Consider the following 26860-nt stretch of genomic DNA (forward strand, 5'->3'; position numbering starts at 1 on the left):
CCTCTCTCTCCCAATTTCTGCTCCTTTGCCTGTGGGCTGCTGCCCGGAGGGGCTCTGTGCTGGCCTGAGACTGGAGGGAGGGACACAGGGAGGAGGCCTTGTGCTGGGTGGTGGCGGGGGTGGGGGGCAGCCCCTCCCTCCTCCGTTCCCAGCCTGATGATGGAGGCTTGGCCGGGAGGAGGTGGGCAGGGTTGGAGCAGGAGGGGGCTGGGTGGAGCCAGGCCTGCAAGCCCTAATTAAGTCAGCTAATTAGGTGGGGAGGAGAAGCCTGTGGGAGTTAATGAGCTTGGCTAATTAAGTGGATCCTGGAGAATGGCTCAAAACCTAGTGGCTCAGGAGACCTGGGGGCTTAGCCAGGATGGAGGGAGGGGGGATGAAGTGCCTTGCGCCTCCTGATTGTCACCAAAATCTGCAGCCACTGCTGAGCTTTGAGGCCACTGAGGCCACTGCTAAGACCTACAGTGACCATCAGAGTGGGCAACTGCCCACAGGGTCTGGCTTGAAGTTACCGTTAGGGTGTGGCGCCCTCACCAGGGCCATGCCTGCTATTGACGCTTGGGTTGAAGTCACGCTGGAGGCCTCGTCCTCTCTCTGTCACCCATCCCTCAGGGGATAAAGCTGGATTAGCCTTTGAACACTTGGGGCGATGGAGGCAGAGAAAGAGCCTGGACCCAGGGACGCTGCGGGGCAGCCACAACAACCCCTGGGACAGGTCGGGAACCATGGCTGCCGCCCACACGTACTCCACATTTAAATTTGCAAAGCACACACACACAAAAGAAAGAAAAAAAAAAGGAGTTCCCGTGAGAGCACAGCGGAAATGAAACCGACTAGGCACCATGAGGTTGCGGGTTCGATCCCTGGCCTCGCTCAGTGGGTTAAGGATCCAGCATTGCCGTGAGCTGTGGTGTAGGTTGCAGACGTGGCTTGGATCCTGTGTGCCTGTGGCTGTGGCGTAGGCCAACAGCTGCAGCTCCAATTGGACCCCTGATGGAAGGGGTGCGTCCTGGCTCATCCTCAGCCACTGCTTAGGGCACAGGCGCGAGGCAGGTGGCGGGGAGGGCAGGGGAATGTTCTCTTCCTGGGCTGGGCCAGTCGCCTGGGAGGCCAGCAGCTGGCCCAGGACCCTGGAGGCTTTCTCCTGCTTGGCCCTGTTTCCCTCTAATCATGGAGTCCTGAGTAATAACAGCGCCCGTAGCTAGAGCACTTACCATCTGTGTGCTGTGTGTCCTTGACACCAGGGCCAGCTACACACTGCAGGGCTTCTTGTTCAGAAAGCAGAAGAAAAGCTTTCTTCTCGACCAAACCTCCTCTCTCAGCCCTCCGTAGTGTTTATTTATTTTTTCATATATTTTTTTAGGGCGAGCACCTGCAGCATAGGGAAATTCTAGGCTAGGGGTCAAACTGGAGCTACAGCTGCCAGCCTGTGCCACAGCCACAGCAATGCTGGATCCGAGCCGTGTCTGTGACCGACACCACAGCTCACGGCAACGCCAGATCCTTAACCCACTGAGCAAGGCCAGGAATCGAACCTGCATCCTCATGGATCCTAGTCATGTTCATTACTGCTGAGCCACAACGGGAACTCCCTCCATCATGAAAACGACTTCACATGCACTTCGAAGATGAAATGATTAAGAATTGCAAGGTGCCACCCACGGAGCACTAAAGCCCAAGTTTGGGGCCCTGTGTGAGGACGCCGGTCACACCCTGGGTGACACATATAATATGACTGGATCCTTAAGGCCACTCTGCTTCCTTAGTTCTGTTACTGCCCTCACTTCACTTCTTGCTCATTCATCCACTCAATTACCGAATATTATCGAGTATCTCTTAGGTGCTACCCATTGTCTGCAATGAACAAAATGGAAAAATCTCACCCTTATCCATTGCGGTCAGGGGAGAAGAGGCCAAACAGGCACATGAGTAGGGGCTGATGCTTCAAGGAATCCGAGGGAGGAAAGAGATAAAGCAGGGAGGGGACGGGGTGTACAGGGAAGGCCTCAGAGAGAAGGTTATATTTGAGCAGAAACTTGAAGGAGGGAATTCCCATTGTGGCTCAGGGGAAACCAACCTGACTACAATCCATGAGGATGTGGGTTCGATCCCTGGCCTCACTCAGTGGGTTAAGGATTCGGCGTCTCTGTGAGCTGTGGTGTAGGTTGCAGACACGGCTCCGATGGGACCCCCCAGCCTGGGAGCTCCCTTATGCTGCAGGTGCGGCCCTTAAAAGCAAAAAACAAAAAACTTGAAGGAGGTGAGGGAGGAAGGGAGGCATGCAGATATGAAGGGGGGAGGGATTTATGGGGGGGCCAGGCAGAGGGAACAGCCAATGCAAAGGCCCTGAGGTCAGAGTGTGTGCTTAGGATGCTGCGGAACAACGAGGGCTTTGATGGCTCACGGGAGGAGACAAGAGGTGATGGCGACAGTCCATTCAAGGTCAGTGTAAGCCTTTGGCATTGACTTTGACTGGAGGGGGCATCCTCCGAGGGCTTTGAGCAGAGGAGGGATGCAGCGTGTTATAGGTTTAATAGGCTCCCTCTGGCTGCTGTGGGGAAGACAGAGGAGACAAGGCTGGAGGAAAGGAGGCTCCTGTACCCGGTCAGGGGAGAGAAGATGGCAGCAGACCAGGCGGTAGGAATATAGGTGATGAGAAGTGGCAGGATCTGCTGATGGAGCGGACACGGGGAGGCGTGCACTCGCATGCTCAGTCTGCCTTCAGCCCCTGGACCATGGAATTCCACCAAAAGTGGAGGACACTAGCAGCTCTCTGGTCCCCAAGGATTCCTGGCCCCTGAGGGTCTGCTCTCATTTCTAGGGCTTCCCACCCTCCTACCTCTGCATTCCTGCCTGCCTTGGGCCAGCAGCTGCACTCCTAGACATGTTTACATGAAGCCTTTTAGGAACAGGTCTCCTTTCACAGGGTCACACACTGAGATGCCCACAGGAACCAAGGAGGGACTGTGAATGGGGGAACATGGCTTGGGTGGGGACAGGGTGATCTGGAGAGCCCTGGCCCATCTGAATGGTGGTCCCTATCCCCAGTGGCCCACTGCTGTCATTGTGGGAATGTGAACTCGGGTTTTTTCAGAGCTTCCAATTTTTCAGGAGAAGCTGGAAATCTGGATCCTAAGCTATAATGCCCTGATTTTTAAAATATTGGCATTTTTTTTTTCTTTTTAGGGCTGCACCTGCAGCATATGGAAGTGCCCAGGCCAGAGGTCAATTCGGAGCTGCAACTGCCAGCTTATGCCACAGCCACAGCAATGCCAGATCCGAGCTGCGTCTATGACTACACCACAGCTCATGGCAACCCTGGATCCTTAACCTACTGAGTAAAGTCAAGGATCAGACCAGCTTCCTCATAGATACTAGTCAGGTTCTTAACCCACTGAGCCACAACGGGAACTCCTTGGCAGAATATTTTTGAAATCATTTTTCAAAAGTCAGGCAGGCTCTGTCCTTGGGGGGGGGAGGGACCAAGGATAGGATAGAAGGGCTGCTTCTGTGAGCCTTCTGCCCACTGCAACATCCACACCGGGGGTCTTGGCAAACCTGGGAATGCAGACACCACCTGGGGTGTAGCCTCGGAGGTCAGCTCTTGGCTGGTCTGGGCAGAAGCTGGGCAGGAGCAGGGGCAGTTAGGAGAATGGCTGGGAAGAGGTACCCCCCTCTGAGCCTCTCAGGTACAGGCAGTGACATCCATCAGGGGATGATGTGGTTGCCAGGCAAGGGCAGCTGCTAATTTCTTGGGTACCTGCAGGTGCAGAAGGAGGCTTGGAGGATGAGACCACGGCCAGGAACGAGCCACAGGGAGAGGTTTGCTCCAGAAACGAGAGAACCAGCAAGACTGAACAGGAAAAGGTGGAGTTCAGCCAGGGCTGTGCCTGCCGGAGGCCATCCCCACCCCAGCCTCTGCTCTTCCCCCAGTCCAGAAGTCACCTTCCATTTCTCACCCTGGATCTGGGCTGGGTAGGGCAGGATTGCAGGGGCTGCAAAAGCAGAGAAAGACAGAGGCGGAGGCAAGACCTCCTCCACTGTCAGGTCGGATTAGCCATTCCTCAGTGCGGCAGCAGTGCTTCACAGGCGTGACCTCATTCATCCTGCGAATCATCTCAGGTCAGGGCCATCGCCATGCCCGCTGAACCGCGGACGAAAGTGGGTCACGGAGCGGTCGGGTAACTGACTAAAGTCACACAGCCTAGAAGTAGTGGGACCTGGCGTTAACCCCAGGGCTATGCGGCTGCAGAACCTGAACTTTGAAGATAGAAACGGTCAGCAAAAGAGGTGGAAGCACAAATGGAACCTGCTGGGCTAGCCCTGCATGTGCGGGCGCGGCGCTCCCTCTAGTGGCAAGTCTGCCGCAGTGCAGGACAGACGATGAGCGAGCCAGGCGCTGGTCTCGTCTGTCTCTGTCTCACTTATAAGCGCTGACACCCCCACCCGCCCAACGCACACACAACGTACACCCACGCGTTTACTCTCTAGTTCTCCAGGGGAAGATCACAACATCTCCACCTTCTCACCTACAACCCAGGACACGCGACGCCTACCCAGCTGCTCCTCTGAAGCCCCTTTCCCTGGTCGGGCTCCACCAGCCATTCCAGCCTCAGGCAACCTTCCTGTTGCCCCCCTGTCTCTTTCTCTCTGTCAGATCCTGTGTCTCCTTGTCTACACCCATGGTTCTCAAACTCTGCTGCACATCGTAATCTACTGGGGAGTTTTTAAAAATCCCGATGCCCAGGCCACACCCAGAACAAATGAATCAGTCTCTTCTTTCACCACCTTTTTTTTTTTTTTTTAGGACCACACCCCCAGCTTATGGAGGTTCCCAGGCTAGGGGTCAAATCGGAGCTGTAACTGCAGGCCTATGCCACAGCCACAGCAATGCCAGATCTGAGCAGCAGCTTACGGCAATGCTGGATCCTTAACCCACTGAGTGAGGCCAGGCATTGGACCAGCATCCTCATGGGTACTCATCAGGTCCTTAACCTGCTGAGCCCCAGTGGGAACTCCATTCTTTCACCATCTTTAGGTCTTCTGGGTACAAACCTTAGAGGCGAGGGTGGAGGAAATCTCAGCACACCCTTGGTTCTCTGGCCTTTCCTGTCACCTTAACCCTCTCCCCTCGGCCTCTGAGGCTCACACCCTACAGCTTGCAATTGCACCCCTACCCCCTCTGAGATCTCTATTTGGACTCCCCCCCTCTGTGTTTCTCCCTTCCATCCCCTTCATCCATTGCTCTGGTACCCATAAGCAGCAGCTCTTTGATCTATCAAGGCCAACAGTCCCCTGCCAGCATCACTTTCTCTTGGCCCATCAGCCCCTTCTGCCGTGATGGTCCATAACGCTCTGCCTGGGCTCCGAACACCCTTGCCATGGCTGCTCCCTGGAAATGCCCCCACTCCTCTGCCCAGCTTTCCTGATGGAGGACCTGCCTGGAAAAAGGCCAGCCATCGCCTGCCCTCTGCCTGCACAGCATGAACCAGTGCTGCTCTGAGGGTCGCACACCAGGCTGGGAGGTTCCCTTCTAATTTTTTTTTGTGTGTGTGTGTCTTTTTGCCTTTTCTAGGGCTGCTTCCCATGGCATATGGAGGTTCCCTTCTAATTTTTTTTGTGTGTGTGTCTTTTTGCCTTTTCTAGGGCTGCTTCCCATGGCATATGGAGGTTCCCAGGCTAGGGGTCTAATCGGAGCTGTAGACGCCAGCCTATGCCACAGCCACAGCGATGCAGGATCCGAGCCCCGTCTGCAACCTACACCACAGCTCATGGCAACGCCGGATCCTTAACCCACTGAGCAAGGCCAGGGATCAAACCTGCAGTTCGTGGTTCCTAGTCGGATTCATTAACCACTGTGCCATGATGGGAACTCCCCCTTCCAATTTTTGGTCTCGAAGGGGCACTCACTGCCGCCCCACAGCCCCAGTGTGCCTGCCAGGTGCCTTTTTCCACTCCCTCTGAGCAGTGATTCTCAATTTTTTTTTTTTTTCTTTGTAGGGCCGCACCTGTGACATATGGAAGTTCCCAGGCTGGGGGTCACATTGGAGCTACAGCTGCTGGCCTGCACCACAATGTGGAATCCAAGCCGGGTCTTTGACCTACACCACAGCTCACGGCAACACTGGATCCTTAGCCCACTGAGCAAGGTCAAGGATCGAACCTGCATCCTCATGGATACTAGTCAGATTCTTAACCTACTGAGCTGCAACGGGAACGCCTTGAACGTGAACTTGCCTGTGCATCTCCTAGGATCTTGGCGAGGCCTGAGATTCAGCATATCTAACCAGTTCCCACCCTCCCACCCCCGATGGTACGGATGCTGCTGGTCCCCGCACCCCCCCCCCCCCACCGAGTGGCAGCATCTGGGACGACCCTTCCCCCTTTCTCCTCTCTCCTCAAACCATGGCTCCCACTTGCCTGGAAAAACAGATGGATCCGATGCAGGTCCACTGGCTCCCGTCGTGGAAGCACAAACTCACCTGGCTCCTGACTCCTCACTTATTTCAGCAGCTCCATTGTGGGAAAGCCCGTCTCCCGAGGCCAACCCCTCCCTTGGGCCCTGGCTTCTTGGGGACTCCCCTCCCTCCCCTCTCCTCCCCCATCCTCCTCTCTCCAGGATCGTCCCCCCAGCTCAGGCTCTGGCTTGTCCTTCTTCACTACACATCTGCACCCGAATTCTTAGACGCCCCCCCCCCCACAGTAAAGCTTCCTGATGGGGCTGGTTTCTCATCTCTGCTCCACCAACTCCCACTTTCTCTTTGGTTCTTACTGCTGTCACTGCTTTCCTTTTGTCAATACAGTTTTGTTTTGTCTTTTTTTAGGGCTGCACCGGTGGCATATGGAGGTTCCCAGGCTAGGGGTCTAATTGGAGCTGCAGCTGCCAGCCTCTACCCCAGCCACAGCCACACGGGATCCGAGCCGCATTTGGGACCTACACCACAGCTCACGGCAACGCAGGATCCTTAACCCACTGACCAGGACCAGGGATCAAACCCACATCCTCGTGGATGCCAGTTGGGTTCGTTAACTTCGGAGCCAAGATGGAAACTCCTGTAAATACAGTCTTAATTTTAAGTTAAACACACCCACAGTTCAGAATCAAGAAACAGGAGCAGCCCCTACTTTCATTTCCACTTCATTTTTTTTTGGCCACACCCACAGCATGAGAAAGTTCCCAGGCCAGGGGTCAAACCTGTGCCACAGCAGCAACCCGAGCCACAGCAGTGGCAACGTGGGATCCTTAACCCACTTAGCTGAAAGGAAACTCCTCTTGTTCGCTTTTCAATGTTTTCCATTTCTGCTGCGATAGTTTTGACTTCTCAGGACTCTTTTGTTCAGAGTTTTGTTTTGTTTTTGTTTTTGTTTTTTTCCAAATAGCATCTAATTTTTATTTCATAGTTGCAATATATTTTCCTAAATCTCTAAAGAGAGTCATAATGGTTTTATTTTGAGTTTTCTTTTGCTTGTATATTCTATTTCCTCTAAATTCTGTTTTTCTACTTGTTTTTGTCCTGCCTCTCCTATTTGAGGTTTTTCTCTGATGTTGGTTATCTGCTCATATTTAAGAGACTTAAAAAGCTGATAGAATAGTGGTTGCCTCCGTTCGTCTGTGTTGGGTATTGACTGGGAAGTGATGAAACCATGAATATATTACCTCATATGGCACTATCTTTTTTTTTTTTTTTGGTCTTCTTAGGACCGCACCCACGGTATGTGGAAGTTCCCAGTCTAAGAGTCGAATTGGAGCTTCAGCTGCCGGCCTACACCACAGCCACAGCAACTAGGGATCCAAGCCACATCTGGGACCTACACCACGGCTCATGGCAATGCCAGATCCTTAACCCACTGAGCGAGAGCAGGGATCGACTCTGTGTCCTCATGGATACTAGTCAGGTTTGTTACTGCTGAGCCACAAGGGGGACTAAGGTAATATCTTTTTTTTTTTAATTATTTTTGTATTTTCTAGGGCTGCACCTGCGGCATATGGAGGTTCCCAGGCTAGGGGTCTAATTGGAGCTGCAACGCGGGATCCGAGCTGCATCTGGGACCTACACCACAGCTCACGGCAACATCAGATCCTTCACCCACTGTGCGAGGCCAAAGATCAAACCCAAGATCTCATGGTTCCTAGTTGGATTCGTTAACCACTGCGCCATGACGGGAACGCCGAGGTAATATCTTGATTGAGTGTGGTTACACAGGTGTATGCATTTGTCCAAATTCATTAAACTGACTGCTTAAGACTTTTGCATTTCACAATAATTATGTCATTTTTGTGGTTGTTGTTGGCCATGTCCATGGCATGTGGAAGTTCCCGGGCCTGGGACTGAATTCAAGCCACAGCAGTGACAATGCCAGGTCCTTAACCCACTGAGCTCTCAGGGAACTCCATGATCTTTATGTCTCCATCAAAGAATATATAAATACAGATTATACAAGCTAGTCGCTGAGGAGCCCTAAGGCTGCATGGAGGGGTTTTGGCCGACTCAGGGGTTCAATACAGGGAGTTTGCATTGGGCAGTTTCATTGAGAAATTCCTAAGGCTGACCTATTTAGGTAGCCGTTTTTGGAGAGTCAGATGCTAAGATAAAAGAGAGAACGAATATGAACAGAAAAAAATTGTATTGGAGGAAATTGGGGGGAAAAATTAGAGGAAAAAAAAATTGGAGTTCCCTGGTGGTCTAGTGGTTAGTATTCAGAGCTTTCACCACTGTGGCCCGGGTTCAGTCCCTGGTCTGGTAACTGAGATCCCACATTAAGATGCTGCATGCCATGATCAAGAACTACTGGCTTTGAAAATCGCTGCATTTCTCACAAGATTTGTGTGTGTGTGTGTCTTTTTAGGGCTGCACCTGAGGTATACAGAGGTTCCCGGGCTAGGGGTCGAATTGGAGCTGTTGCTGCCGGCCTACACCACACAACCACAGCAATGCAGGTTCCGAGCCACGTCTTCAACCTACACCAGAGCTCACGGCAATGCCGGATCCTTAACCCACTGAGCGAGGCCAGGCATCGAACCCATGTCCTTATGGATACTAGTTGGTTGGTTAACCCCTGAGCCACAACAGGAATTCCTCTCACAAGATTTAAAGGAAACAAATGAGATGATAATTGAGAGTCTTCACAGAAAGATCTTTCAGCTGGCATCCTAATATATCTTTTAAAAATTTGTTTATTTATTTTGCCTTTTAGGTCTACACCCACGGCATATGGAAATTCCCAGACTAGGGATCAAATCAGAGCTACAGCAGTTGGCCTATGCCACAGTCACAGCAACTTCAGATCCAAGCCATGTCTGCAACCTATACCACAGCTCATGGCAACACTGGATCCTTAACCCACTGACCGAGGACAGGGATCAAACCCGTATCCTCATGGATACTAGTCAGATTCGTTTCCACTGAGCCACGACGGGAACTCCATCCTAATATATCTGGAGTGTCCTAAAATATCCACCAAACAACCCTCTGTCTTCACATGCCTGTACTCCCAAATGCCTAAGACAGTAATTTTCATATAATAAATGTTCAAGAAATAATTACCAAACCAGACTTAAAAAAAAATGGAGGAAACAGAAACGATGCAGGGAAAAAAGAAAATTAAAATAGGAAATGAAAGAACAGCAAGAAGAAAATACCCATCGTGGAATTCTCCTGTGGCACAGCAGGTAGAGGATCTGGCATCATCATTGCAGTGGCACGGGTGCAATCCCTGGCCCAGGTACTTCCACGTGCTGCAGGGGTGGCCAAAGAAAAGAAAGAAAGAAAAAGAAAAAAGAGAATACGATTTGCGATTACAGGGAGAGTAGGAAGGGAATAAACTCTGCAGTGTCCTGCCTGAAGAATTTAAATCTACCTCACTGTTCTGGGAGCCGAGAGGGGGAAGGAGACCCCAGGTAATGGGGTCAGGTTAGGACTCCCCACATTCAGGATGCAATTTTCAAATAATCTCTCCGGTTGGTAGGGAACCTCCCTCCCCTCCCTCCTCCATCCTTAGTGTGCCCTGTCCTTGGTTCAGAGACCCTGGTTTTTGTTTTGGGGTTGTTTGTTTGTTTTGTTTTTCTAGGGCCACACCCAAAGCATATGGAGGTTCCCAGTCTAGGGGTCCGATTGGAGCTACAGCTGTCGGCTTACACCACAGCCATCGCAACACCAGATCCGAGCCACGTGTGTGACCTACACCACAGCTCACAGCAACGCCAGATCCTTAACCCACTGAGTTAAGGATCCTGTGGGTTAAGGGATTGAACCTGCATCCTCACGGATCCTAGTTGGGTTCATTAACCGCTGAGCCACGAAGGGAACTCCTGTTTTTTGTTTTTAAAGATTTTTATACAGTGTTCTGTCAATTTCTGCTGTATAGTAAAGTGACCCAGTCACAAACCACACACACACACACACACACACACAAATATATATACACACCTTTTTTTTTTTTTTCTTTGTCTTTTTGCCATTTCTTGGGCCGCTCCTGCGGCATATGGAGGTTCCCAGGCTAGGGGTCCAATTGGAGCTATAGCCACCGGCCTACACCACAGCCACATCAACACGGGATCCGAGCTGCGTCTGCAACCTACACCACCACTCACAGCACCGCCGGATCCTTAACCCCCTGAGCAAGGCCAGGGATCGAACCCGCAACCCCATGGTTCCTAGTCAGATTCGTTAACCACTGAGCCACGACGGGAACTCCTATATACACATTCTTTTTCTCACAAGATCCTCCATCATGTTCTCAGAGACCCTGGGTTTTATTCTCTCTGGAGAATAAGCCTTCATTCTTTGTCAGGGCGGGGGAGGGCCTGAGCAGAGAAAGAAACCTCAGAGAATTAACGCGCATCTTAGACCAACCCTCCTGTTTGGGGTCCCAGCTTTACTCCCATTTCCAGGGGGTACTTCGTCCCAGTAACACCGGGGCCCTTCCAGGGTTTTGTGCGGGAAACTGTGGTTGGTGCCCCTCGGTTTATCTTAGGCCCAAGTTCGAGTTCACCTGGGCTGCATCGCTTACCGCACGCTCCTCTGCTTTCCAGCTTCCAAAATCGTGCTGACATTGTCTCCTTCATTCTGTGTATTAGTTCTTGCTGATTCACACCAAGGGAGGCAGAATAATAGCCTTTCTCATCCCGCAAAATGCCTGCGTCCTAAACCCCGGAACCTGGGGGAGCGTGTTCCCTTCTGTGGAGGAAAAGGACTTTGCAGGTGTGATTAAGGCGAAGGACCCTGAGATGGGGAGATAATCCTGGCTTGTTCAGGTGAACCTGATCTAATGGCACACGGCGTTAAAAGCAGCTTGCCTTTCCCAGCTGTGGCCCAAGAAAGGCATGATGAGAAAAGCAGGGCTTAGAGAGATGCTACTTTGCTGGAGGGAGGGGCCCTCTGGAAAAAGGGCACCTTGGAAAAAAGATGAGCGAATGGATTCTCCTCGAGAGCTTCCAGAAAGAGCTTCCTAGATCAGTCCTGTCAACATCTTGATTTGAGCCCAGGGAGATCTGTGTTGGACTTTTTGTCAGTAAGATGATCAGTTTGTTCTTGTTTTTGTTTTTTATGGCTGCCCCCTCTGGAGAGGGAATTTCCTGGGCCAGGGATTGACTCCGGGCCATGCCAGATCTTTTAAACAATTGTGCCAGGCTGGGGATTGAACCCACACCTCCCCAGCGACCTGCGGGCTGCAGTCGGGCTCTCAACCCACTGCACCACAGGAGGAACGCCTCCATTTCTTTCTTTCTTTCTTCCTTTCTTTCTTTCTTCCTTTCTTTCTTTCTTTTTTAAGGCTATACCTGCGGCATATGGAGGTTCCCAGGTTAGGGGTCTAATCGGAGCTGTGGCCGCCAGCCTACACCACAGCCACAGCAACACCAGATCCTTAACCCACTGAGCGAGGCCAGGGATCAAACCCACAACCTCATGGTTCCTTGTCGGATTCATTAACCACTGAGCCACGGCAGGAACTCCCATGTTCTCATCATTTACTGCCCCCTTATTTCTCCTTTTATCACAGTAATGACATTGAATTGTTGTTGTTATCATGTATGTAAATTACATTATACACCAATTCTAATTCCAGATAGTAAAAGACAAACTGCAAAATATTTCCTATACAGAGTGAGGCTTTCTTGCTGTGGTGCAAGGGGATTAGCAGCATCTCTGGAGCCCTGGGACGAAGGTTCAGTCCCTGCCTGGCACAGTGTGTTAAGGATCTGGTATTGCCACAGCTGCAGCATAAGTCAAAACTGCAGCTTGGATCTGATCCCTGGCCCAGGGAACTCCATATATCTCAAGATGGCCAAAAAAGGAAAAAAAAAAAATAGTACTGGGTCTCTTGGATTTAAGAACCATTGAAATAGGAGGAATTCCCCTTGTGGGGCTCAGCAATTAATGAATCTTGCTAGCATCCATGAGGACGCAGGTTCGCTTCCTGGCCTTGCTCAGCGGGTTAAGGATCTGGCGTTGCCGTGAGCTGTGGTGTAGGCCTGCAGCTGCAGCTCCGCCTAAACCCCTAGCCTGGGAACCTCCATATGCTGTGGGTGCCACCCTAAAAAGCAAAAAAAAAAAAAAAGAAATCCAAAACCAAAACCAAAAAAACCCCATTGATACAGAGGATCCAATAATTTCTCAGGTCGCTTACGAATCCCACTCACTTCTTTTTAATGAGGTTTCAGGACACAGAGAGTTACGTATGTGTATTCAATCCATTATCGCTCATACCTGCTCTGTCTCTGCCCCCTCACAAAATATTCTCTCTCTTTTTTTTTTTTTTTGGCCGCAACCCACAGCATGTGGAAGTTCCCGGGCCAGGGATGGAACCCAAGCCACAGCAGTAACCTGAGCCACAGCAGTGACCATGCTGGATCCTGAACCCAGGGAGACACCAGGGAACTCCCATAAAAGGTTCTATCCAAGTCACTTTCGTCTTCTGTGCTGCTGAATCTGTTTTCCTTTTTGTTGGCTGTGCAGCATCTTTATATTGAAGCCAGCTGTCCACCTCTCTCCTCCTTGATACACTCATCTCTTGGTTTCCTCGGCTGCCCATGCACGCCCCTGGTTTTCCTCCTCCTTTAAGTCTCCTCCGCTCTCATTAGCGTCTCCCCCACGTGATCTGAACATTGCAGTTTCTCGGGGCTCCACGCTGGGGCTTCTCCTTGTCCCCCCTCTCTCCAGCGTGACCTCCCGGCTTTCAGTGCTGTCTTCATGCTGCCGCTTAGGAGAGCCCCTCGCCGTCGCCAGCCAAGGTCAAACCAGCATTGAGCTCCAGACTCTTTGCATCAAATCCTCCCTTGAGGAGTTCCCGTTGTGGCTCAGTGGGTTAAGAACCTGACCAGTATCCATGTGGATGCAGGTTCGATCCCTGGCCTTGCTTGGGGGGTTAAGGATCCTACATTGCTGTGGCTGTGGTGTGGGCTGGCAGCTATAGCTCCCATTGGACCCCTATCCTGGGAACGTCCAGGTGTGGCCCTTAAAAGAAAAAATGCACATGTCTATGGACTTCCTGCCATGGTGCAACGGGATCGGTAAGGTCTTTGCAGAGCTGGGACGCAGCTTCCATCCCAGGTCTGGGACGCTGGGTTAAGAATCTAGCTTTGCCACAGCAGTGGCATGAATCGCAGCTATGGCTCGGACCTGATCCCTGGTCTGGGGGCTCCATATGCCTTGAGGGGGCCAAAAAAGAAAAAAGAAATGACATCCTTTCTCCCACTGAAAAGCCTCCAAAGGTTCTTCGGTCCTATCCAGAATAAAATCCACCCTCTTCACCATAGCCCCCAAGGCCCATGTGATCTAACCCATTCCTGTCTCTCCCCACCACCCATGTCACTCGCCCCATCACTCCCTGGTTCAGAGCCACCCTGACCTGCTATTTTCTTGCACTTCCCTACCTCTAGTGCTGTGTACCTGGAATGCATCTCCCCCAGCTCCGCCCACAGCTCCTCCTTATTCCTGAGGTCTCAGAAGAATTGTCCCTACCTCCCATCCTCCTTCAAAGTGGGATGTCTCTCCCCATCCCTCTGGTTCTTTCCTTAACAGTGGGTTTTTTGGTTTTTTTTAGGGCCACACCTGCGGCATATGGAGACTCCCAGGCCAGGGGTTGATTTGGAGCTACCGCTGCTGGCCTACACCACAGCCACAGCAATGCAGGATGTGAGCCACATCTGCGACCTACACGGCAGCTCACAACAGTGCCGGATCCTTAACCCACTGAGCAAGGCCAGAGATTGAACCTGTGTCCTCATGGATACTAGTTGGATTCATTTCCGCTGTGCCACAGTGGGAATTCCAGCAGTGGGTTTTAAACAAGTATGATTTTATTCGGGTTTTTTGTTTGTTTGTTTGTTATAGGGCTGCAGTTGTGGCATATGGAGGTTCCCAGGCTAGGAGTCCAATTGGAGCTACAGCTGCCGGCCTACACCACAGCCAAAGCAATGCCAGATCTGCGTCTGTGATCTTCACCCCAGCCCACAGCAACACTGGATCCTTAACCTACCGAGCAAGGCCCAGGATTGAACCCAAAACCTCATGGTTCCTAGTCTGATTCGTTTCTGCTGCACCACGATGGGGACTCCTCATTTTTTTTTTTTCCATTTTCTTTTTTCTTTCACAGCTGCACCTGCAGCATATGGAAGTTCCCAGGCTAGGGGTTGAATTGGAGCTGCAGCTGCCAGCCTACACCACAGCCACAGCAACGCCAGATCCAAGCCACATCTGTGACCTATGCCACAGGTTGCGGCAACGCTGGATCTAACCCAGTGAGAGAAGCCAGGGATCGAACCTGCATCCTCATGAACGCACTATCAGGTTCCTAACCTGCTGAGCCACCACAGGAATTCAAAGTTGCTTTGTTTACTTGGGTTTTTTTGGTGACACTCCTGACATACAAAAGTTCTGGAACCACAGCAGGGACAACAACTCAGGTCCTTAACCCACTGGGCCACCGGGGAACTCCTGTTTACTTGTGTTTTGTCGGACACATTCCATAAAAGCCCAATGAGAGCAGGATGGGTATTTTCACTGTCCAGGGTCTAGTTCTCGTCCACTGAGGGTGCTCGGTGACATCCGCAGAATGCTCGAACGCATTCCTCACAAACACGCTGGGCACCAACTCCGTGCCAGGTGCTCTCACGGATACCAATTGTACCATTTTCACAACAGGACTACGTTTCCCAGTTTCTCTTGCAGTTAGCGACTCTGGCCAAGGAGTGTGGGTAGAAGAGAAGAAAACCCTTTCATGTGATCAACACCCTCTTTCTGCTTCATCTGCCAGTGGAAGCAGAGAGAGGATCCAGCCATGGATTCCTGGGAGGCCCCACGTGAGGACAGTGTCACAGGGTGGGAGGAGCCTGGGTCCCCCAAAGACTGAGTAGAGAAGTCTCCCCCAGTCTCCAGCCCCCTCTGGGCTTTGCAGGAGCAGCACAGGTGGCTCTGCCCTGCGAGGCCACGCGGGTCCAGGCTCGTTTGTTAAGGCAGCGAGCCTCGCCTTAGTTCCACATCAAGCAGCAAATGGGAAGATGGTTTTGCGGACAAGCTGTCATCAAATGCAGATGTGCTCCCCGAGGTGCGGCTTCTTGCATCATCTTGCGATGGTGAGGGCGCAGTGTTCACACCTCAATCGCAGCTCGTTGCACTGCCTGCCACTGTCCCAGGGGGTCCTGGCTGGGCTCCTCCAGGGACGTGCCCATGTCATGTTCATCTTGGTGGCCTCAGCATCCAATCCCTGAGAGGCCTCGGGCAAAATTTGTGGAATCCACGAATGAGCAAAGGGGTCGCCTGCATCCCTCTTACTTCTCTGTTCCTATAAGCACCCTGGCAAGTCCAATTCTTAAATTTTACAGAGGCCCAAAGAGGAGGAATGACTTCCCCAGAGTTGCCAAGAAACAGGATGCAGCAGAATTAGCACGCCCTGGGGCTGCTAAATGCCACGGCAGCTATCATCGGGAGTGAATTCTGGCACCTTCCAGGGGCTGGGGAATGGCTGAGAGGAGTGGGGGTGGGGGACAGCTCCTCTAAACCCCCAAGGTGACCCCACCAAACCGCACTGGCCACGGCCCCTCCTGCAGTGGGAAAGAAACACTCCAGAGCCTTCCGTCCCACCCTCCCCGCCAGCGCGGGCTGGCTCTTGCAGCCTGGGCGTCCACATCACTCAGTATTTTTAGCTTCACCACCTGGCACCTGTGGTCACTGCCTCTGCCGGGCCTGGCGGTGTCCCCTCTCCAGGCCTTAAAGGGCCAGCGCCCACCAGCTGAGAAGGAGACTGGGTTCGGCAAACACAAGCCACCAGGTCACCAGGGCAGGAAGCGGGGGGGTGGGGGGGTTGGGGTGTGCGCTAAGAGAGGTGTCCCCAGAGTTGGAGGGGGAGGATGGGGGGAGTGAGGGAAGAGGGCAGGATCTCATGGCTCTCTGACCCTAAGGTCCATCTCTATCTCCTTCTGGAATTTACCAACTGCAGGTATGAGTTGCTCACCTGGGCGGGGATGGAGGGCTGCTGATTAAAATTACACATCCATCCGGCTAAGATCCGAGGCCGCAAAGTCTCCAGGGCAGAGCCTAGGAGTACATAGTTTTTGTAATAATCAACTCAGTGGCTTTCATGTCCTATCTCCCCACATCATTTTTTTCTTTTTTTCTTTTTTTGGGTCTTTTTAGGGCCACACCCATAGCACATGGAGATTTCCAGGCTAGGGACTGAATCAGAGCTGTAACCACCGGCCTACACCACAGCCACAGCAATACCAGATCCGAGCTGCATCTGAGACCTACATCACAGCTCATGGCAACTCCGGATCCTTAACCCACTGAGTGAGGCCAGGGATCAAATCCACATCCTCGTGGATACTAGTCGGGTTCATTAACCACTGAGCTGCAGCGGGAACTCCCCACATCATATTCATCCATTCATTCAACAAGCATTCTGAGCTCCTACTATGAACATATGAACATAGTGATACTCTCAGGGGTCCATTGCATTGGACTTCCAGAAGTACTACCACACCTGTGATCCCATTGAGTCGCCTAACTTGGCCTGGTTTTGCTTCGAGCCCTCCCCACTTCTCACTCCATCACCTATAGGTCAACTCCTTGGCTCAGCAGTCAAGGCCCCTGGTGATTTGGCCCCCGCAGACCCTGCCAGCACCACCTCCACCACGTCCACACAATTTCTTTTTCTTTTTAGGGCTGTACCCATGGCATGTGGAAGTTCCCAGGCTAGGGATCACATCGGAGCACAGCTGCCAGCCTACACCACAGCCACAGCCATGCCAGGTCCGAGCTGCGTCTGTGACCTACACCGAAGCTCGCGGCAATGCCGGATCCTGAACCCACTGAGCGAGGCCAGGGATCGAAGCTGCGTCTTTATGGATACCGGTCAGGTTCTTAACCCACTGAGCCACAACGGGAACTCCCTGCACCATTTCTTTTTCATACCATCAAACCTTTGCTCTTGCCGTCCCCCGGGCCTGGAATGAACCTCACTCATCACCCAGAAGAGGACTGGAACTTTACAACAGGGGCTCCCAGGGCTCCTGCGGGCAGAGACCATCGTCGCTCCCCCTTCCTCCCCCAGCACAGTGCACCCAGGCCCATCAGGGCACCCATCACTCCTGCCAAATGGATCTGTTCCCTCGCAGGTCTCTCCTAGCAGGCTGGATCCCGTGAGGGCTGGGGGCGCCCTGGCACTGGGAGGGCTCAGAGAGGAGGAGATAGAGGCTCATGAATGAAGAGGGGAAATGACTGACTCAGGTCCAACAGTGAGATTCAGGGAGGAACCTGTCCCAGGCTGCAGGACCCCTCCCGCCACCCTCCTACAAGGAGCCTGGAGGGCACACCTGCGCTGGTCCTGAGCCTGCCCTTCTCCCTGCCCAGGGCAATGCTGACTCAGGCGGTGATGGAGGCGTGGGCGGGCTGGGCTGGAGCAGAGGTGACCCCTGTCTCCCCTGCAAATGTTCCATCTATTCCCGGAGCCTGTGGTCACTGCTTGGGAAATGCACTTGGCTGGAGCCTGGGTTTCCCTGAAGGTGGGGGTGGGGAGAGCTGGCAAGAGATGAGATTCCTAGGGCATGAACCCCCACCCAGTTCAGTGCACGACCCCTCACCCCCACAGGTATATAGACATCACACCCACTGCCATAAGCATGTACACACACACTCACCCCCAAATACCCAATTGCGTAGCCACACAAGCTCCATTCCCCTCCCCTCCCTTTCTTTCATACGCACGCATTCTTACACATACACATATACGGATGCAGACATTTCCACTTAGTTTAACAAAAGCCGAATACTCTTAGGTGTGAGTGCAATGAGGGGAGGGAAGGGAGGTCACTCTCAGCTTGGGATGGGGCAGGGGCTTCTTGGAGGGCTTCCTGGAGGAGGAAGTATTGCAGCTGGGCCTGGATGGAGAGGCACCAGGGAAGGGAAGTCTGGGCAGGGTTTCACTAGGGGATGAATACAGGAGAGCAGAGCCAGATGAGGTGGGTGGGGCTGGCCTGATCTCACAGGCTTTGAATGCCCAGCAGAGTGTTGACTTCATTGTGGGGGAGCGGGGAGCCATGGAGGGCTCTGAGTGGAGGGTTGGGGGGTGAAGGGGGCAGGACCACCAGGGGGAAAGGACAGGAGGGTCACTGTAGGGGCAGGATGGGAGAGCGATGGAGGAGGCTGTGGGGACACCCAGGTGGGAGATCTGAGAGTCTGACGCAGGTTGGTGGCTGTGGGTGGTGAGCAGTGGACAGACAGAGGGCCTCCGAAGCAGGACAACCAGGCTCTGTGGGGCCCCCGATCGGAGCCCTGAGCCCTCACCCGGCCCACCCACTGCCCATCTTGGGCACTGACCTCTGCAGTGGGACCTCTTCCAGCAGCTCCTCCTCCTCCTCCCTGTGGAAACAGACGAAGCAGAAGGCTGGCACATCCTCCACTCCACAGCCCAGGGGCCAGGCCGGAGGCAGCTCCAGGACGGGGCAAGGGTGGCTGGTGGTGGCCTCGGCAGCATCGTCCCTCGCCTGGGCAGGGGTCCCCGAGCCAGTGTGCTCCAGGGTCAGTAGCCTGTTGGCTTCAGGACCCCGCACCTGCCCACCTGCCACCTGTGCCTTTTCACTCAGGTTCCCCGTCGCCTCGGTGGGTGGAAGAGCCTGTGGCTCTGGCTGGTGGGAACTGCTGTCTTGAGCCACCGGCCTTCCAGCCACAGTGCTGGGTGGGCCTGGGGAAGCAGCGTCCAGCCGCCTGGACTCAGAGGTGGCTGGCAGGTGAACAAAGGTTCAGCAGGGGCCCTCGCTGTCCCTGGTGCCCCTGGAGGCCCCTCGGCTGCCCACTCTGCTGCAGCCCGTCAGAGGCAGGACTGGGAGGACAGCCTCGCAGATGCCCTGTCCATCTGTTCATCTGTCTGTCCAGCTGTCTGTTGGTTCTGTCTGGCCAGCAAGGCAGCAGAGGTGGTTTCCCTAAGAAAGTTTGTTCTCCCCTGCTGGGGAGGGTAACACCCGTGGCCTCCAGGAGGGAGGGTCGGGACCTGAGGCTGAAAGGTAGGCAAGGACCAGGGGAGGCTGGCCCAGGGCCCACGCTCGCCCCAAGAAAAGTTCTGGTCCCTGGAGTCCTGGCTCCAGCGTTGGCTCCGACTGGAGCTCCCTCTGCTCCCAGCTCCTTCTCCGACTCCAGTGGCTGCTCTGGCAGACCGGCTTGGCTGTGGGTATTAATAGCTCCACATTCACGCTGAGAAGCCGGGAGGTTAACTCCTTCCCTGCCAGAGCTGGGAGGCTGCGGGGCTGGTGGCCACAGGGAGCAGAGGGAAGGCGGCGCCTGAGTTCCGCCCCCGCCTGAGCCTGGCCCGCCTCTCGCCAGATCCTCCTATGCCACCTCCTGCCTGATGCCACCTTCTGCCTGCGTCGGTGCAGCACTCAGCATATGGATCTTGGACATTGCGCCCTGGCCACCTGAACCTGCCCTGCATACCTCCACAGAGCCTGGTAAGACGGGGGGGGGGGGGGGGGGGGGTGGGGGGGGGAGGCTCAGGGCAGCGCCCCAGGAGTGGGCAGGGCTCTGAGCTCCAGGGAGTGTCCCCGGGACTCCTTCACTTGCGCATCCACCCTCGAGTTCCCTCCACATTCCCTTAACAAACAGCTACGGTCACCAATTCTGGGTCCAGTTCTGTCATTTGGTGGGGAGCCCCTGACTCCCACCAAATGAACCACACACAGCCCCTGGGAGACGCAGAGACGGACCATATGCAGCCCCTGGTATATTGTATCCAAGAGTGTGAGAAGGGGATGGGAGTGGGGGAATGTGAGTCGAATTTGTTTGCTTGAGGGAGTTCCCTGGTGGCACAGTGGGTTAAGGATACAGTGTTGTCACGGCTGTGGCACAGTTTTGATCCCCAGCCTGGGAACTTCTGCAGGCTGCGGGCATGGCCAAAAAAAAAAAGAAAAAAAGGATGTGTTTGCTTGAAAATATTTATTGAGCATCAGCCTTTTTTTTTCCTTTGCTTTTTAGGGCTGTACCTGCAGCATATGGAAGTTCCCAGGCTAGGGGTGAAATCCGAGCTGCAGCTGCCAGCCTGTGCCAAAGCCATGGCAACGTGGGATCCAAGCCATCTGCGACCTACACCGCGGCTCATGGCAGTGCTGGATCCTTAACCCATGAGCAAGGCCAGGGATCAAACCTGCATCCACATGGATACTAGTAGGGTGTGTAACATGCTGAGCCACAATGGGAACTTCCTATTGAGCACCAGCTTTGTACCAGGCACTGTGCTGGGTACTGGGCACACGACAATGGAGAGAGGTCAGACACTTCCTGCCAGGGCTTGTCTGTCACAGCTAGAGGCCGTTGGGGCTGAAGCTTGTGTAGCTGGTGCCAGTGTGTGAATTAGGAAAAGGCATTCCCTCTGGGCAGGTGCAGCCCTCCTCCCCCAGCTCCAGCTGGATCACAGGCTGGGTTTCAGCCGCGCTCACCTCTTCAGCAACTTACAACAAGCACAGCTATTCATAGTGGCCTTAGAATTTGTTGTCTGTGCCAACAAACAACATAAGTACAGCCTGTGACGTGGTATGAAAAAATAAAACAGGGAGATGTGAGAGAGGCTGATGGGGAGGTGATTTGATAGGGTGTTCAGGGAAGACCTCCCAAGGAGGTGGCATTGGAGCTGTGACCAGTGTGAGGAGGAGCCAGCTAGAAGGTCTGTAGGGAGAACACGTCCAGAAGAGCGATCAGCAGGTGCAAAGGCTCAGAGCAAGAACTGGCTGGTGTGTTTAAGGAAGAGCGTGAGGCGCAGAGGAGGAGGTGAGTTTGTTTGTTTTGGCCTGCAACATATGGAGTTACCAGGCCGGGGATCAGATCTGAGCTGTTTCAACCTACGCAGGAGCTGTAGCAACACAGGATCCTTTAACCCACTGTGCCGGGCCCGGGATCAAACCTGCGTCCCAGCGCTCCAGAGACACAGCTGTTGCACCATGGCGGGAACTCCTAAACTGAGTTTTAAAGAATAAGGAGAGTTTCCCCAGGGGCTCTAGAGGTGAGGCACCACCAGAAGAGAGCAAAGTACCTGCAAAGCTTTGGAGGCATGAAGGATGCACGGTGCCCTTCAAGGCAGGAAGAGGATGCAGGTGACATGATCAGAGATATAGGCAGTTTCATCCCAGAATTGCCCCTCCAGGGGCTCCGGAGGCTCCGGGGAGGCAGGATGGGTGGAAGGAAGAGGGAAGTGGGAACCTGGGTCAGCCGAGTGGCTGAGGGGGTGGGTGGGTGGGAGGTGGAGAGGCTTGGAAGGAAATATCATTTCATTTTTTTTTTGTCTTTTTGCTATTTCTTTGGGCCGCTCCCGCGGCATATGGAGGTTCCCAGGCTAGGGGTTGAATCAGAGCTGTAGCCGCCGGCCTACGCCAGAGCCACAGCAACGTGGGATCCGAGCCGCGTCTGCAACCTACACCACAGCTCACGGCAACGCCGGATCGTTAACCCACTGAGCAAGGGCAGGGAGCGAACCCGCAACCTCATGGTTCCTAGTCGAATTTGTTAACCACTGCGCCACGACGGGAACTCCTCATTTCATTTGTTGAAGTGAATTGCACCGGCTGGAAGGACAGATCTGGGTGTCCTTGGCTAAGAAAAGGTGGGGTTGGGGACAGAGCCCCCATATGAAGTCGTTTAGGCTGCATACAGTGCACAGGGAACCCCCAAGGATGGTGAGAGGGGGCTGATGCAGCCCTACCTCTGCTCTGCCCAGCCTGGCACCTTTACTCTGTGACAGCTTTGGGGCTCACTTTTTTCTTTCTTTTTCTCTATTTCTTTCTCTCTCTCTCTTCCTTCTTTCCTTCCTTCCTTTATTTTGTCTTTTTAGCACTGAACCTGTGGCATGTGGAAGTTCCCAGGCTAAGGGTTGAATTGGAACTGCAGCTGCCAGCCTACACCACAGCCACAGCAATGCTGGATCCTTAACTCATTGAGTGGGGCCAGGGATCAAACTCTTAACTCCACGGATACCACTCAGGTTTGTCACCACTAGGCCACGATGCGAATGCCTCTTTTTTCCTAATTGATCCATTCCAAAGGGCTCATTTTTTTTTTCTTTTTTCTTTTTCTTTCTTTCTTTTTTTTTTGTCTTTTTGCTATTTCTTGGGCCGCTCCCACGGCATATGGAGGTTCCCAGGCTAGGGGTCAAATCGGAGCTGTAGCCACCGGCCTACGCAGAGCCACAGCAACGCGGGATCCGAGCCGCGTCTACAACCTACACCACAGCTCATGGCAACACCGGATCGTTAACCCACTGAGCAAGGGCAGGGACCGAACCTAAAACCTCATGGTTCCTAGTCGGATTTGTTAACCACTGCGCCATGACGGGAACTCCTCTTTTTTTGAATTTTAGGGCCAAACCTGTGGCATACGGAGATTCTAGCTAGGGATTGAATCAGAGCTGTAGCTGCTGGCCTACACCACAGACACAGCAACACAGGATCTGAGCTGTGTCAGCAGCCTATGCCACAGCTCACGGCAACACTGGATCCTTAAGGGGTTCTTTTTTCTTATTGGTCAGCCTGAAGAGTGCGTCTTAAAAAAATTAGTTCACTTATATTGACACCATCGTAAAACCACTATACTTTAATTAAAAAATATATATATATTTTTTGGAGTTCCTGTCATGGCGCAGTGGTTAACGAATTCGACTAGGAACCATGAGGTTGCGGGTTCAGTCCCTGCCCTTGCTCAGTGGGTTAACGATCTGGCGTTGCCGTGAGCTGTGGTGTAGGTTGCAGACGCGGCTTGGATCCCATGTTGCTGTGGCTCTGGCGTAGGCCAGCGGCTACAGCTCTGATTCAACCCCTAGCCTGGGAACCTCCATATGCCACGGGATCGGCCCAAGAAATAGCAACAACAACAACAACAACAATAACAACAACAAAAGACAAAAAAATATATATATATATTTTTTAACTAGTCTACTTAGCGGGGTCTCTCTTTTGAATTGGTCTGTTCAGAGGGCATGCTTTCATCTAATTGGTTCATCCAGAGAAGTGCCACTTTCCAATTGGTCAATCCAAAGGGGGTGACTTTTTCTGATTTGCATAAAGTCATCCCATAGGTTGGGCTGGGAGGGATGACCTAGGGGCCTGGAGGTTCTAGTGTGGGCTCTGCTTACAGACCTGCTGTGTGCTTTGGGCCAGTCACTGTCCTGCTCTGGAGCTAGAGATCTATAAACTTAGCCAGAGGAACAAGCCCAGAAAGGGGCAGACTCTCCCGAGGTCGCACAGTGATGCCCAGCAGAGCCAGGAACTCCTGATGGTTATCTCAGCACTCCATCTTCCTAGGTCCCTTGCCTCAGACTTGATGTTTCTTTGAGGAGAGGAAATGAAAGGAACAGGAGGAATAGTCGAGATTCCGGGGGGGGGGGGGGGGGGGGGGGGAGGGCAGGCCAGGTGAGGGCTCCCTGGGGTGGGAGTCATATGCGGTCGGGTGCCCCAGGCCTCCAGGCGCCCCTTACCCCTCCCCTGGGCCCCCTGGGGTTGTCATTTGTGGATGTTAATTATGTATGATGCTGGTGCTTTGCCTGGTTTTAATGCACTCTGATGGTGTTCTCTAGCTAATGGGGAAAATCAATAGGTTTTAATTCTCGGTGACTGTGAAGCTCTGTCTGTCTCCTGTTTGGGTGGCTGGGTCTGGCTCTGGGGCTGGGCATGGAGGGCGGAGGTTCAGACCCAGTTCACAGGAGCCTGAGACTCCATTTCTCCCTCTCTCAGCCCCACCCCCTTCTGACCCCAGCCTAGGCAAGGACAATTACTCTCGCCCACCCGGCAGCTCCAAACCTCCAAACGCTGCCTCTGCCCCTAACATCTTAGAGGGTCTGGGAACTTGTACTCCCAGCCACTCACACCTCATTCCGAGAGAGATGGCCCCTGCCCCAGAATTATGGGCCAGAAATGTGTCAGCAGAGGCAGCCCCACCAGCTGTCAGGGGGCTGGAGTCAGGTCCAAAGCGCTGGGCACTCAGGGGGCTGGAGTCAGGTCCAAAGCGCTGGGCTCCAGCCATCCTCCTGGGTGCAGGGCCCGGCTCACAGCCCTGTCTCGGGCATGGAGGAAATCTGGCCCAGATCTCATTGTCCTGAAGAGATTTAAACATAAGTTTCTGATATTATTTCTACGTGCAGTTATACATTCAGAACTGAGAACCGAGAATGTTCACGGGGCATGAAGAGCTTGACTCGGAGTTTGCGTTGATGCCGGAAAGATGGGACCGGAATCCGGGTTCTTGTTCATGGCAGTCGAAGAATGAACTCCGTGAACACACAGGCAGCAAGCAAGCAAGCAAAGTTTATTGTTGCTGTTGGTTTTTTTTTTTTTTTGGCTTTTCTAGGGCCAAACTCGCGGCATATGGAGGTTCCCAGGCTAGGGGTCGAATCGGAGCTGTAGACGCCAGCCTACACCAGAGCCACAGCAATGCGGGATCCGAGCCCTGTCTGCAACCTACACCACAGCTCACGGCAACACCGGATCCTTAACCCACTGAGCAAGACCAGGGATCGAACCTGCAACCTTATGGTTTCTAGTCGGATTCATTAACCACTGCGCCACAACGGGAACTCCAGCAAAATTTTTATTAAAGGAAAGCAGATAGTTCCCAGGGTTACTGGGGGGGTGGGGGAGAAGTGCCCCCTTTCTCTACTGTCCTCTAGAGGTTTTTAGTCCTTAAAGTTGGGGGGTGGGTATCGATGTGGGGTCCAGAGGCATGTGGTCTTCTCCCATTGGCCTTGTTCAATTACCTGTATCAGTCCTTGTCCAATAGGGTCTTAGGGGTGGAAATGTCCTGTAAGTCTCATAGATTCTTTGTCCTTTTCTTCTCGTAAACTGAGTCACAGGGGATTAGGGATTCAAGTCCATCTGGGCGTAGGTACACCCTCTATAGGTTACAAGGCCTGTGGGGATGTTACTCCCTGGAGCCCTTAAGCCACAAATGTTCATCAATGGCCATATCACAGAATGCATCGAAGCCCCTGCTCCTACACTCAGTTAAAGTTCTGCCTCAGCATCATGGCTCAGCGGTTAACAAACCCAACTAGTATCCATGAGGACGTGGGTTCGAGCCCTGGCCTTGCTTAGTGGGTTAAGGATCCAGCATTGCTGCAAGCTGTGGTATGTAGGTCACAGATGAGCCCACTGTGGCTCAGTGGGTTAAGAATCCAGTATAGAAGTTCCCGTCGTGGCGCAGTGGTTAACGAATCCAACTAGGAACGATGAGGTTTTGGGTTCGACCCCTGTCCTTGCTCAGTGGGTGAACGATCCGGTGTTGCATGAGCTGGGGTGTAGGTTGCAGACGTGGCTTGGATCCCGTGTTGCTGTGGCTGTGGCATAGGCCGGTGGCTACAGCTTCGATTGGACTCCTAGCCTGGGAACCTCCATATGCCCCGGGAGCGGCCCAAGAAATAGCAAAAAGACAAAAAAAAAAAGAATCCAGTTCATATCATGAAAATGCGAGTTCAATCCCTGGCCTTGCTCATTGGGTTAAGGATCTGGCATTGCCGTGGCTGTGGCATAGGCTGGCAGCTGCAGCTCTGATTTGACCCCTAGCCTGGGGACTCTCATATATTGCAGGTGCGGCCCTTCTAGGAAAAAGCGGGAAAAAAGGTAAAACTAAGATACGCCATGGTCTTCATAAAGCTGTTTGTGACATTTCTTGATGTTTCCAGACCACAGTGAGCCTCCAAAAAAGGAGGCGGCCTGAGATGTGTTTTCCTTGGAGAGGCCCTGCCTCCTTCTCCAGGAACCTAGACTTCTCTGGATGGATTCTGGATGCACACCTGGCTGGCTGGAAGCATTCAGACCATCCACAGGGGCTGTCTGCTGAGTTCCTATCCTAGTGCCATGGCCTTTGGAAACCAGAAAACCAGGATGTGACCAGGGACGGCCTGGCCTCACCTGTCCTGTCCACCCAGGAGACACTCCCCCTGCTCCTATTTTCCAGTTTGGACTCAGGTGCATAGAAGGTGGGGGTTCAGTTTGCCTTAGTTCATCGCACATCAGACTGTTACACTTGGTCCACACTGGACCTCTCCATTGTGTTGATTCTTTTTTTTTTTTTCCTTTTGTCTTTTTAGGGCCACACCCGAGGCATATGGAAGTTCCCAGGCTAAGGGTCCAATCGGAGCTGTAGCCACTGGCCTACACCACAGCCACAGCAACGCCATATATGAGCCATGTCTGCGATCTACACCACAGCTCATGGCAATGCCTGATCCTTAACCCACTGAGCAAGGCCAGGGATCGAACCCGCAACCTCATGGTTCCTAGTCAAATTTGTTTCTGCTCTGCCACGACGGGAACTCCTGTGTTGATTCTTTAATCCTTTCACCCCCGTGGGTGGTGGGCAGGCAAAAGCTGCCGAATTTTATTCCAGATCCTCACCCT

The 26860-nt window shown here is 53.1% G+C and overlaps 1 protein-coding gene across 1 annotated transcript in view; it reads right to left on the minus strand.

Moving 5' to 3' along the window:
• SBK1 (SH3 domain binding kinase 1) overlaps positions 1-19622 on the minus strand; it is a 57382-nt gene extending 37760 nt beyond the window's left edge. Inside the window, exon 1 of the mRNA XM_047780234.1 lies at positions 18813-19622. The gene's annotated coding sequence lies outside the window, so the exon portion shown is untranslated. The remainder of the gene's footprint in view (positions 1-18812) is intronic.
• Positions 19623-26860: the final 7238 nt, after the last annotated feature.

The sequence above is a fragment of the Phacochoerus africanus genome, chromosome 5 (genome assembly GCF_016906955.1).
Source record: "Phacochoerus africanus isolate WHEZ1 chromosome 5, ROS_Pafr_v1, whole genome shotgun sequence".
NCBI classification, from domain to species: Eukaryota; Metazoa; Chordata; class Mammalia; order Artiodactyla; family Suidae; genus Phacochoerus; species Phacochoerus africanus.